The sequence below is a fragment of the Stegostoma tigrinum genome, chromosome 29 (genome assembly GCF_030684315.1).
Source record: "Stegostoma tigrinum isolate sSteTig4 chromosome 29, sSteTig4.hap1, whole genome shotgun sequence".
NCBI lineage: Eukaryota > Metazoa > Chordata > Chondrichthyes > Orectolobiformes > Stegostomatidae > Stegostoma > Stegostoma tigrinum.
In genome coordinates this window covers 27,900,062-27,912,128 of record NC_081382.1, presented here as the reverse complement: position 1 = coordinate 27,912,128, position 12,067 = coordinate 27,900,062, and the positions used below count along the sequence as shown (strand labels likewise).

The window sequence follows — 12,067 nt, the reverse complement described above, 5'->3', positions numbered from 1 at the left end:
TAGTAAACCTTCTCTGAACTGCTTCCAATGCATTTACAACTTTAGTTAAATATGGAGACCAATACAGTACGTGGTATGCCAGACGTGATTTCAAGAAGCACAACTTCCCTACTTTCATATTTAATTCCCCTCGCAATAAGTGACAACATTGTAATAGCTTGCCTAAGCATTTACTGTATCTGGATTGCAATTCATGTACTAGGAAACCCAGATTCCTCTGCATCTCAGACTTTTACAATTTCTAGCCATTTAGATAATATGCTTTCTTTTTTATTATTGTTCCTGCCAAAATGCCACATTGAATTCTATTTGCCAGATCTTGATGTACCTACTTAAGAATCAACATCGCTTTACAGCCTTCTCATGTTCTCCTTTTAAACAACTTTCCCGCCTATCACTGTGTCCTCAAAAGATTTAGTAACAATAACTCAGTTCCTTCATTCAGGCCATTTATATAAATTGTAAAATGTTCAGGCCGTAACACTGGTCCCTGTGGCACCATGTTCACCTGAAAATGACTTGTGTCTTTTGTATGCCTATAGTACGCCTAATTTCTGTTTCCTGTTAGCTAGACAATTTTCTATCATACTGATCTAGTAACCTGCACCATGAACTTTTAAGTTCTGCAATAAACTTTAGTGTGGCCCTGATTCATCTCACAGTGAATAATTATGCAAATCTACAGTGTTAAATGTGTCTTACACACTGCTCACACCAACTGTTAGATCTCAAAAGGTGTTGGATTTTTTTTGGATGCTGTTAATTTTCTGGATTACTTCTGTTGTTAGGTTGAGTAAACTTTGATACCTGGATAAACAAGACCAGTTTGTAATGTATGTCACTTGATCAATTTTATGTTGTGTCATACTGTGGCGTGCAATTTTCCTCAAACATATTAATTTACTGCTTTCTTCAAATATTGGCTGGCTCAGTAACTCAGTGGTTAGCACTACTACCTCACAGTACCTGGGGCCCAGGTTTGATTCAAGCCTTGGGCAACTGTCTTGTGTGGAATTTGCACACTTTCCCTGTACCCTCCTCGCACAAGCCAAAGATGGGCAGATTGGCCATGGTAAATTGTACATAGTGCCCAGGGATGTGCAGGCTAGGCGGGTTAGGATGGAGTAGGTCCAGGTGGGATGCTCTTTGGAGGGTCACTGTGTGCTCAAACTGCTTCCACACTGCAGGGATTCTATGATTATTTTTGGAAAATTGTGCAAGTTAAAGATGGTCTGAACTAAACCAGAAGCAGAAAGCTGACGACAATAAAAAGCAAATTAAATTGTTGGATGGTCCCATCAGTTCTACTTGGTGGCTTAGGATGAATTCACACATAGAACAGTGTTTCATTCCCTGCACCTGAATCCCTCACTTGGCCAACTACAATGAAATAATTTCAATATTTCAATTAGGTCACCCCTCAGTCTTTATCCTTCAAGGACACACAAATTACATCTATACAATATGTCCTGAAAATTAAGAACACGTTTGAATTTAAGCAAAACAATGGTTCACATAATATGAAATTTAGATTCCTTATTCAACTTAGCAGATGCAGCATATATATCTACCATCAGAGAGGCAGTGTCTATATCCACAATGCTTGAGCCAGTACCCATACCCACCATGCTACAGCCAGTGCTCGTATCCACCATGGGAGCCAGTGCCCATATCTACTATCGGAGAGCCAGTGCCGGTATCCACCATGGGAGAGTCAGTGCCCATACCCATCAAAGGAGAGATAGTGTGATTTTCCACCGTAAGAGAGGGAGTGCATATATCCATCTTGGGAGAGGCAATGGATGTGTCAGTTCAGCACAGCAGCTGAGTTAATGGGAGTGTGGGAGCAGATTATTTGAATCAGGCTGCCCCTGACTGTTCATGAATTAAGCCTTTTGTAAAAAGCCTCTCATAGAGAGACTAATGGCCTTTTAATATCTTCATTTGACAAATGTGTGCGATATAGTAATATGCACCACCTTTGGATCCCACAGAGCATCTTTATTCAGGTGCTGCAGTGTATGAGCATTCACTGTCATTTAAACAGTATGTGAGCTTGCGGAGATAGCCATTAGTGAGGCAACATGAACTGTTTAATGCAACACGTGAGCATTTAAACTAATAATGGCAGGTGACAATGCTTCCAGACTGGGTGACAAACTCTGCATTCTTATTCTGCTGCCCACACTCACCTGCACACGCCTTCTAAGCAAAACCTGCTTGGGCTACTAAACAATCTTGTCGATCTGGTAGAGGTAATGAGGTGTAGAGCTGGATGAACACAGCACGCCAAACAGCATCAGAGAAGCAGGAAGACTGACATTTTGGGCCTAGACCCTTAGAAATGTTGATCTATTCACTACTGAAGTATCACTAAGGAACAATGCCATGGAGAAAGCAATGCCTTGACATGGAAGACCCACCTCCTCCCTTCTACAAGAGTTGTAATTTTCTTACACAACCAAAGCAATGAAATAAAAATAAAATGTACTGTGCAGCTGTCAGTCAACCAATGGGATGTATGGTATATGGGATGATTTATTGCAAAAATGACAAAATTGCACTACTTCCTATGTGAATAACCTCAAATAGTACATATACTTAATAGCAACCTTAAAAACCGAACACGCTTTACAAATTACAGCTTCCAATGCATTGCATCACTCACCAGCATTGGTGAGTCTAAAATCTTATTTCATACATTAGTAGAGAAATCCTACTTTAATAAGTCTGAACTAACATTAGAATATCAGTCTATCCAGGTGCACCATGACAATAATGAGCAATTTCTACACAATACACTGCAGCAAATCACCGGCACTTTTTTGACAACACTTATCAAACTCATTATGTCTACCACCTGGAAAGACAAGGGCAGAAAACACATGGAAACACCACCAGCCATAAACACCCTTTCAAGTCACGTACCTCCTGATTTGAAACTATGCTGTTATTCATTCTTTGATGCTGGATTAAAATCCTGGAACTCCCTTCCAAACAGCACTGTGGGTGTTCCTAAACCAGATGGACACCAGTGATTTCAGAAATGAACTCTTCCCCAATTTCTTGAGGACAATTAGGGATTGGTGTCAAATGCTCCCCTTGCTAACAATGTCCTCACCCCATGAACAAATGGATCAAAGATGGATTTTTTTTCCACTGTATAATAGAAACCTTTCTGCAATGAGAGAATATTGTGACCAAAAGCCACCAGAGTTAAGAAATAATATTAAAACGAAATGCTGGGCTGATAATAAACTCTTCCTCATCAGTTGGCAAATATTGCAGAACTCACTACCTAACAGCACTGTGGGAGGATTGTGATGGTTCAATGAGAAGATTCACTGTCTGTCTCTCAGGGATACCAAAGATGGGCAATAAATGTGACCTTGCTAGTAAAATCCAGCTTCTGAGAACAAATCAGTTACAAACTGTTGCAGTCGATGTTGCTTTGGCACTGGCTATTGTTAAGTATGTCTCAAATATGCAAATACTGATTTAATATACAACTGCAAACAATGAATAGGCTACACAATAATAAGGTCTCTTGGGACTGAAGTTTTCAAGGTGTTGTATATCATTGAATGAATGTTTGTACTGCAATGTGTGTCTGGCCTAATCCCGCAGCAGTTATTCAGAAGCTTATTTAGGTGGTTATTCAGTAACTAATTTGAGAGAAGATACAACAAAAGTGATGCAGTGGTGCTGACAGTAAACATCAAGGAAATGCAAGCTGACATGAAAGTTCTTCTGAGTCAGACAGAGTTCACAGGTCTATCATCATGCACACTTCTACATTGATCAGTTTGGTTCTCCTGGCTTAGTCAAGAATGTTCCCATCACGATACAACCCATACAGCTCACCTTACTTCAGAAAGTCGGAAATTTTCTTATCTGTAAGGAGGATCACTCCTCATTTATTGTTATTGTGCAAGCTTACTCCAGCATGTGAATAATTACCTGCATCAATTTATAACAACCAACACAACCTTTAAAGAGACAATCCATCACTTTAACCTGAGATAATTTTCACTAGAAAATTCAAGAGTTCTTTCAGGACTGCCAGACCTGGCAGCAGTCAGAGCACTCCGTGAATTTCATAATTTTATTTCTGAGCAGTGCTTCACTCAAGACAGTGGTACACAATTTTCAAAAAATTTTAAGTCACAATTTACATTATCATAAACATCTATTTCTCTAAAAGACCAACAAAGCATCATCATAATATGTGGTGTCAGTGCAAAAACAAAAACAAAAGAAAGCAGTATTTTGTATCCTTTTTCAACGGTACTGGATCAGTGGCCATTTCAATTGTAAAGAAGAATTTTAATCGAACATGATGGAATCTTATGAGGAGCAATAAATTGGAGGATTCTTCTTGTAGGAACAGAAAGTGCTGCAAATACTCAGCAGGCCTGATAGCATCTGAGGAGAGAGAAAAACAAATGTTCATCGGAAATGTTACACAGTAGGTCTGGCAGTGTGCAGCGTTCATCAGGAAAATGATGTACCTGAAACATTAGTGATGATGGGAACTGCAGATGCTGGAGAATCCAAGATAATGAAGTGTGAGTCTGGATGAACACAGCAGGCCAAGCAGCATCTCAGGAGCACAAAAGCTGACGTTTCGGGCCTAGACCCTTCATCAGAGAGCTGATGAAGGGTCTAGGCCCGAAACGTCAGCTTTTGTGCTCCTGAGATGCTGCTGGGCCTGCTGTGTTCATCCAGCCTCACATTTCATTACCTGAAACATTAACTTGGTTTCCTCTCTTGACAGACTTTTTTTATAGTCTACCATGCAATATAAGTGTCATGGTCAAGTCCAGCATTTTTGTCTCTCCCAGTTGTCCTTGAACTGAGTGTTGCTCAGCCATTTCAATCACATTACTGTGTGTCTGGAGCCACATGTAGGCTGGATAAGGATGACAGATGGATTGTCATGGTCACTATTACTGAGACTGGCTTTATATTCCAGATTTTTTAATTAAAGTCCTACCAGCTGTGGCGGTGGTATTTGAACTACTCTCGCCTCAGCATTAACCCGGACCTCTGGATTCTGTGTCCAGTGACATTACTGCTGCACCACCATGTCTCCTGTAAAACCTGCACTGCAACCCCCATCCCCCACAACCCTCCCACCAATTCTATCGTTCTTGCTGACCAATTTCAGCATTTTCTGTTTTTATTTGAGATTTCTATCATTTGCAATATTTTACGTTTAGATTCTTTTATGCAATTTGCTGAACATACAACCTTGCTTAAGCCTGAAACTGCAGTATGATTTTTTATGTCATTCTGATTGTAGCTGACAGCTTGGACCTTGTTTGGTGAGGAGAGGCTGGGACAGTGGGGGTCTTTTAAGTTGAAGAAAATAAAGAAAATTAAAATCTCTTCCCTGTGCTAAAACAAAGGAAGACCAGATCACTGGATAAATTGGGGTTTGCAGATACTCAATGGGATTCTGACCACAAATAAAAAACTATTTCAATGAAGGATGTGGTTTTATTTTGTAAAGTGCTGCTGAGTTTGCAGCATATGATCTAACTTTCAATTAACCATGAAATCAAAGATTTCCCCCATCTCCCCCAAAAATGGCCAGTCCAGTTTAATTTCTGGTCAATAGTAATCCCCAGCATGTTGATGGTTGGGTATTTAGTGACGGTAATACCATACCAATGGTCCAGATTAGACTGTCTCTAATTGGAGATGGTCTTTCCATGGCAATTGTGTGGTGTTGCATTTGGTTTGGACAGCTTCAGTATCTGATGAGTGATGAAAAGAGCTGAACATTGTGGAATCATTCAAGAACATCTCCACTTTAGACCTTATGCACATCAGATGGAAACAAAGATTCCAGGAGATAACAAGGACATGAGGTCATTGGGGTTTAGATCTGGATCTTCCAATACCACTCACAATATCATTCGTCCATCCGCGATGCACAATGGCAGCAGGACCCCCAAGCAAATTAATTTCGCCCCAAGCTGGGACCACGGCTACCCCTTCAGCTAGTCCTTCATACTGGGCAAAAATATCACTTTAACTGTGTCTGTTACAATTAATTGCGGAAACGATTCACCGCCCTCTGGGTTGGTAATTGATTTTAATGAATTATTTTCATCATCCTCAAGAATAAGACAGTGCCCGTGCATTCTGGAATAACAAACGCTGCTATCCAAGTCTCTTGCTTGTGAAAGGGGTTGTGCTGGAGTTGCCGGCGTATCATCAGGAACTGTGGTGCTGGTGTCCGTTTCCTGGAAAAGTGCACTGCCACCGTCAGTTCTTTTGGTCACAAGGGGGTAGCATTGGTACAGCTCTGTGCTCCCGTCAGTTTCTGTCAATGCTATCGGACAGAACAGCGAGATAGAATTGAGGTGTGGGCCCTGGCAGGCTACCGCATGCGAATCTTTGCATGAAAAGCCAAAGATGCAACAATGGATCACACAGGCAGGGAGAAAATGTCTCCAAACCTTGTTGGTCAATTTAGATTAGACGCGAGCTGTATGGAGGAGGAGGAGGATGCTGGGATGTGGGGGGAGGGGGCGAAGTTGCTTGCATCTTGTCACAAGGCATTTCCTGACCTTTTGTAAAATGTTTATTGGGAAAGGCTAAATGCCTGGGTCAGTTTGGAGCGTACTCAGCTTTGATCAGTGTTTAGCTCCAGGCTGGAAACTGCAGCTCCTCTTGACAAACAGCAGCCAACCTGAGTAACTTCAGGCGCAGAAAGTCACATTGACCGACAAGGCACAAGCAGGAACAACATAGCCGGATGCAAGCACGCCAAACGTGTATAAATTGTTTTTTTTGTAAAAAAAGGTTTTCGTCTTAATGAAACACAACTGAGCGAGATCACAGTAGGCAGCTATCTGATCCTTTTATGAAATTATTGCCAGTTATCAGTAACAGCGCATGATGAATTACAGCCAGCTCCCTGGATGAAACGGCAACAAAAAAAACCATCAGAGGAAATGATTTCGTCTTTTTTTTTGAAAAACATCAAGATTCTTTCAAGCTTTGTGAGTTTTACTTCAGTTTAGAGATGTGCTTTTTTTGTTTCCCCTCTCCTGGCATTAGGTAACGCCTTTTGTAAAGCGCTCTGTCAGAAATATCTTTTCCGCTTTATTGTATTAGAATGATGTGATCTTTTCACTGCCCTTTGTCTTGGAAGAAAATTAATTCTCATTTGCATTACCGCATCTAAATGTCACCCAGAGATATTTTGTTAGACATTGGTAATGCTGGCAGAGAAGGGAGCAGGATAATTGCATTCTGCCTAGCAGAGGGATTTACATAATTTCAGACAGCAATTAAAGATTCCCTGGGATTTTTTTCTATTCTGAACCTCCACTACAAAGACACTGTTCGTTTACATTTAGCTCTCGGATCCTTGCTGTTCATTTGCATAAAATTAAAGGTTTTTGTGATCTGGAACAGCAGGCTAACATTTAAAATTCTGTTTTGAAAAGCTTACCTTGGAATAATAAAATGTTAATACCATTTTATAAACTCCAAGTGCTAGCCACCTGTCTTTCAGCTCTTAAGCTATTTTGTTTTGGGATTCAAAGCCAATTGAGGGACTTTACTGAAAGACTCAGTGAACTAACTCAATCGACAAAGACAGAAGCACGGAGTGGGGGTGGGGGAGAAGGATCTAACCAGACTGGAAAGGTATTCCCAATTTCATAAAACCTTAGAAGGAGCCATGTGCTTACTTAGTACTTGGGGGGAAACACCTAAAAGTTAGAGGTTCATGAGTATTACAGCATCATTCAAGAGTGTCCACTGCTTTTTGGAATTGTTATTTGATCAAAATGCATTGTATCATCCACTGGGTTTCCATGCTAAGTGTATGAAATCAACCCAGCCACTGTTAATCCCACCTAACCCAACAGAAATAGCTATTAAGTGAATAAATTTGTTGTCAATTTCTGTTAACTGAATAAAATAGGTTATTCACTTTAATATACACTGACCAGTCTCCCTGAAGGTCAAAATCAAATAACAAAATGTTCACTCAAAATGTAATCTTTTATTTTGTTCTGGCTCACGCATAATAAAAGCTGTACCCCATACTGGTTAGTGTAAAAAGATGATTCCTCTATGATAGCCTATTATTTACAGACTGATTTTATATCTTTGCAGGACACAGTAAAATGCAGCCTGTTATAAACATTTAATTCAACCTCTCACACTCTAATCTCAAAAAAAGCAAGCACCACTTTATAGCAGTGTTTTAATGGTTTTTTTGTTTCAGTAAATATAGCTGACAATTTTATCACATACAGCTGGGCATTTATACGGCCAGTGTTTACATGCTCAAAAAATTTAAAAACAGTAATTTTCTTGATTTTTTTGCTTGATACTTTATGAAGTTCTTATTCTCTTGACTTGAACTCACATTTTCACAGCTTAAAACTGGCTCCTTAGGGATTTTATTTTTACATTTGTAACACATCACTACACAGGTTACTTCCAACAATTTTTCCGTTCTGATTTTTGCTTTCAAATTGCACTGCACACAAAGGCAAAAGAAATGACACTTGATAAGACAGTAAGAACTTCCATTTATATAGAGCTATTAACATGGTTAAGTGTACCAAGACACTTTACAGAAGCATTATCAGACAAAAATCAATGCCAAACTATACAAGAAGGTACTGGGACGGCTGAACAAATACTTGCCTTGATAGGTTTTAAGAAACATTTTAGATGAGAGAGGGTATATAAAGCTTTAAGGAAGGCATCACAGACCTTAAGCCCGAGAAATCTGAATCACAATGATTCAGTGTTTATTCCCAGAAATGCACACTTGGCCAGTAGTTAAGCAATGCAATGGCCCAAAACGTTCATCGAGCTTGAGGAGTTAAAAATAGGGAGGGCAAGACTTTAGAGAGATTTGAAAACAAAGGTGCGAATTTTAAAATCAGGTTATTGCTTGACCAGGAGCCAGCTCAGATTAGCAAGTGAAGGGCTGACGGGGGCATGATAAGAATTTGGATACTTGCAGCAGAGGCTGTGATGACCTCAAGTAGAGGCAGGCTACAGATTAAGGGGATAGCCAGAACAGCATTGCAACAGTGACATCTAGAAGATAAGAAATGCAGAAATGAGGTGGATCATGTTTTGATGTTGGATATAGTTGGTCTTTTGAGATTGAATGGATGCATTTGGAGCCTTCAACTAAAACTGTTGCGGGTCCCAAGACCAGCAGAAACCCCACGGTACTCAAATATTATTCACTTAGGTATAAGGCACTCACTGATACAGGGACATCTTTGCTAGATCCGTCAACCGTCTTTAGAGATGAATTCTGGTGACTGAGCCATGGAGCTAATCTATGAAGGATTCTGTCATGTTTTCTTTTCCCAGTGAGTGCCAAGCCTCTGGAATACATTGTTTGCAGATATAGTTGATGTTGACTCTGTGTTTCCTCAACAGGGAGCTATTCTCTGGGTAACATCTATGACGTCTTGGTCTAGTGTCAATTTTTCATCCTTCTTTTCAAACCCATCCCTGGCCTCTCTCCTCTCGAGTCCGCACAACCCTCCAAGATGTCTGCATTCCTCCATTTCAGACCTACTGTGCATCACTGCATTGACCAAACTTTGTTATCTGCCTCAATATCACTTTGCGCAGCTCAGTATGAAATTTTATTGCAAAATGATCCTCTGAAGCACTACAGGAAAATTTATTAAATTAATGTGCTTTATCAATGTAAACTATTGTCGCTTTGATTTCAAGAGTATTTAATTTGCTCATTGGTCCTACCCAAGTAAATGCTCAAGGGAGATCAGGAAGAAGTGAATAGTTCTGCTGCCGAAGTCATCATGGTTTCGGGCAGTCTGAGTGGTCATTTCCTTGTCTATCATTTTCAGTTGTTGGTATGTCGATGCTGTCACACCAATTGGAAGAGGGGCATGGGTGACTGAATCTTAATGATTTAATAGAATGATGCTCCATGTTTATTCTTAACCCTTTCATCCACTAATGAGTCCACACTGACACCAGTATCGAAGACTCCAGCATTGAGTTAGATCCATCAGTGGGAGTCTCTTTTACTCATAGCTTGCCATTTGTGCAAGAAGCCATTTACTAGTGTTAATCCTTCAAACAAGGGAATCTGTAGAGGTGCACTTTAACCAGGAATAGGTTTCGGGTGAATGAGGCAGGACATGGGGTTGGGAGAGTGCAAGATTTATTGTGCCACAATTTGCAATCTGTTAGCCATGCACCCAACCCCACACCTAGCTCTCACCCCTTCCTCCTGGCTTGGCTGCATTTCAATTCCATTGAGTAGTTGCCTGCTCAAAGCAGATGGAAAGAGACAGCTGGCTGGCAGCCAGCTGGTTAAAACGTGCAGCCTGAGGCCATCTGCTGGCAGAATGGTAAGCGGTGGGGAGGGGAATTGAGCAGGGTCTCACAGGTTGTGGGGACAGTGCAGTGTGCAAGGAGAATCTGGAGTGGTAGAACCGGAGACTATCTTTGCTGTCTGGATGAGCATGCCAACCTGCCATGTATCATATTCTTGTATTGTTTCATTATAAACTGATCCCTGTTTCTGTTTGTAAGGTCTCTATGACATTGAAGACAGTCGGCAACCCCTTCGTTGACAACACATTTGCAGATATCCCTGTGTGACCCTGCAAGTCTTTATGGCGCTGCTGGCAAACTGGGATCTAAATCTCCCTGGTTAGCCCAAATTTCATCATGGAGCTCACCTGTATGTCCAGATACTAGAGCTTACCACTGCCAAGTCACATGATTTGGGCAAGCCCCACTGGAGATGGGCTAAGCACATTGATTTTGCATTTGCTGGCTTTATGCTGTGAATGTGGCGACAAATTTATACCAACATCAATGTGAGTGTGGCACCAGCTTGAAGTGCATCAACAACCTCTGGAGCAGCCTTTCACAGCTCAGACACATAAACCATTTCTGGCCGGGTCTTTTCATTGTCTCTCCCCTTGGAACACAAAATCTGTTTCTGTACTTAAGGGAGATCAAGAACACACTTTTTTTTCTTAAGCTTCCATGCAAGAACGAATTGTGTTCTTGCACCTGAACACCATATTCCCAAACAGAAATCTGCAATGAAGTAAAAGGTCCCTGAAGAACGTTGGTGACCTTGATGATTTATTCCATTCTCACTAGTTTGCTCCTTGCCACTAGATACCTAACATTCACAAAGTGCCCTGGGATACTGCTTGTTAAGCACATCGCAAAAGAATTCTGCTGGAAATTAAACGAGGTGAGTAATACTACCTTTCCTCTGATTTGAACAACATATTTGAGATACTTTGTTTTCTTCTAGTCTCTGGCATTGTCATTCATTATACTTTTTTAATGACTATCTTTTGTATAAATGTACACTGTAACTGCTGGTTATAGTAGTTACAGTATCAACTGGTTATTTCACTACATACTTTACCTGCTGGTTATGTGACTGATTGCTTTACCCGCATTATCGAATACTACTTATTTTATTCCCACTTATAACACTGCTTATTGTAACTTCTGGTAATAATAGAGCTTCTTGTACATTCTTGCTGCAGCAGTGAACTCACTGCTTACTGTATCTCAGTTACATGCCTGCTTCTTTTATCTAATGGTTTCACCACTGGCAAGAACGCCTGATGATTATTGCACTGATGAAGGGTCTCGGCCTGAAACGTCAGCTTTTGTGCTCCTGAGATGCTGCTTGGCCTGCTGTGTTCATCCAGCCTCACATTTTATTATTTTGGATTCTCCAGCATCTGCAGTTCCCATGATCTCTGATTATTGCACTGTTTGGTTGTAACGTGGCTTATTATGCCTCCCAGTCATGGCACTTTTAATGGCAGTTGCTGGTTGTAACCAAGTTTAATTGACAGGATGTTTATGATGCTGTCTATTGTAGCAGTTGTATAAAAGATTTGTAACCCAAAGAAAATGTGCATGAACTCAATATTTTCCCTTTCTCTAATCTCACCATTTCCTCTGTACTCTTTGCTCTGGAAGTTCTTTCCTCCTTTCTGTGGTCTGTTGCTCTCTTCTACCTTTTGGAAGAGACCAAATCCATGCCTGAGGG

The 12,067-nt window shown here is 40.7% G+C and overlaps 1 long non-coding RNA gene across 1 annotated transcript in view; it reads right to left on the bottom strand.

The window, feature by feature from the left end:
* The window catches only part of LOC125465548 (uncharacterized), a 73,647-nt gene that overhangs the window by 50,061 nt on the left and 11,519 nt on the right, over positions 1-12,067 (bottom strand). The gene's annotated exons all lie outside the window — the stretch shown is intronic.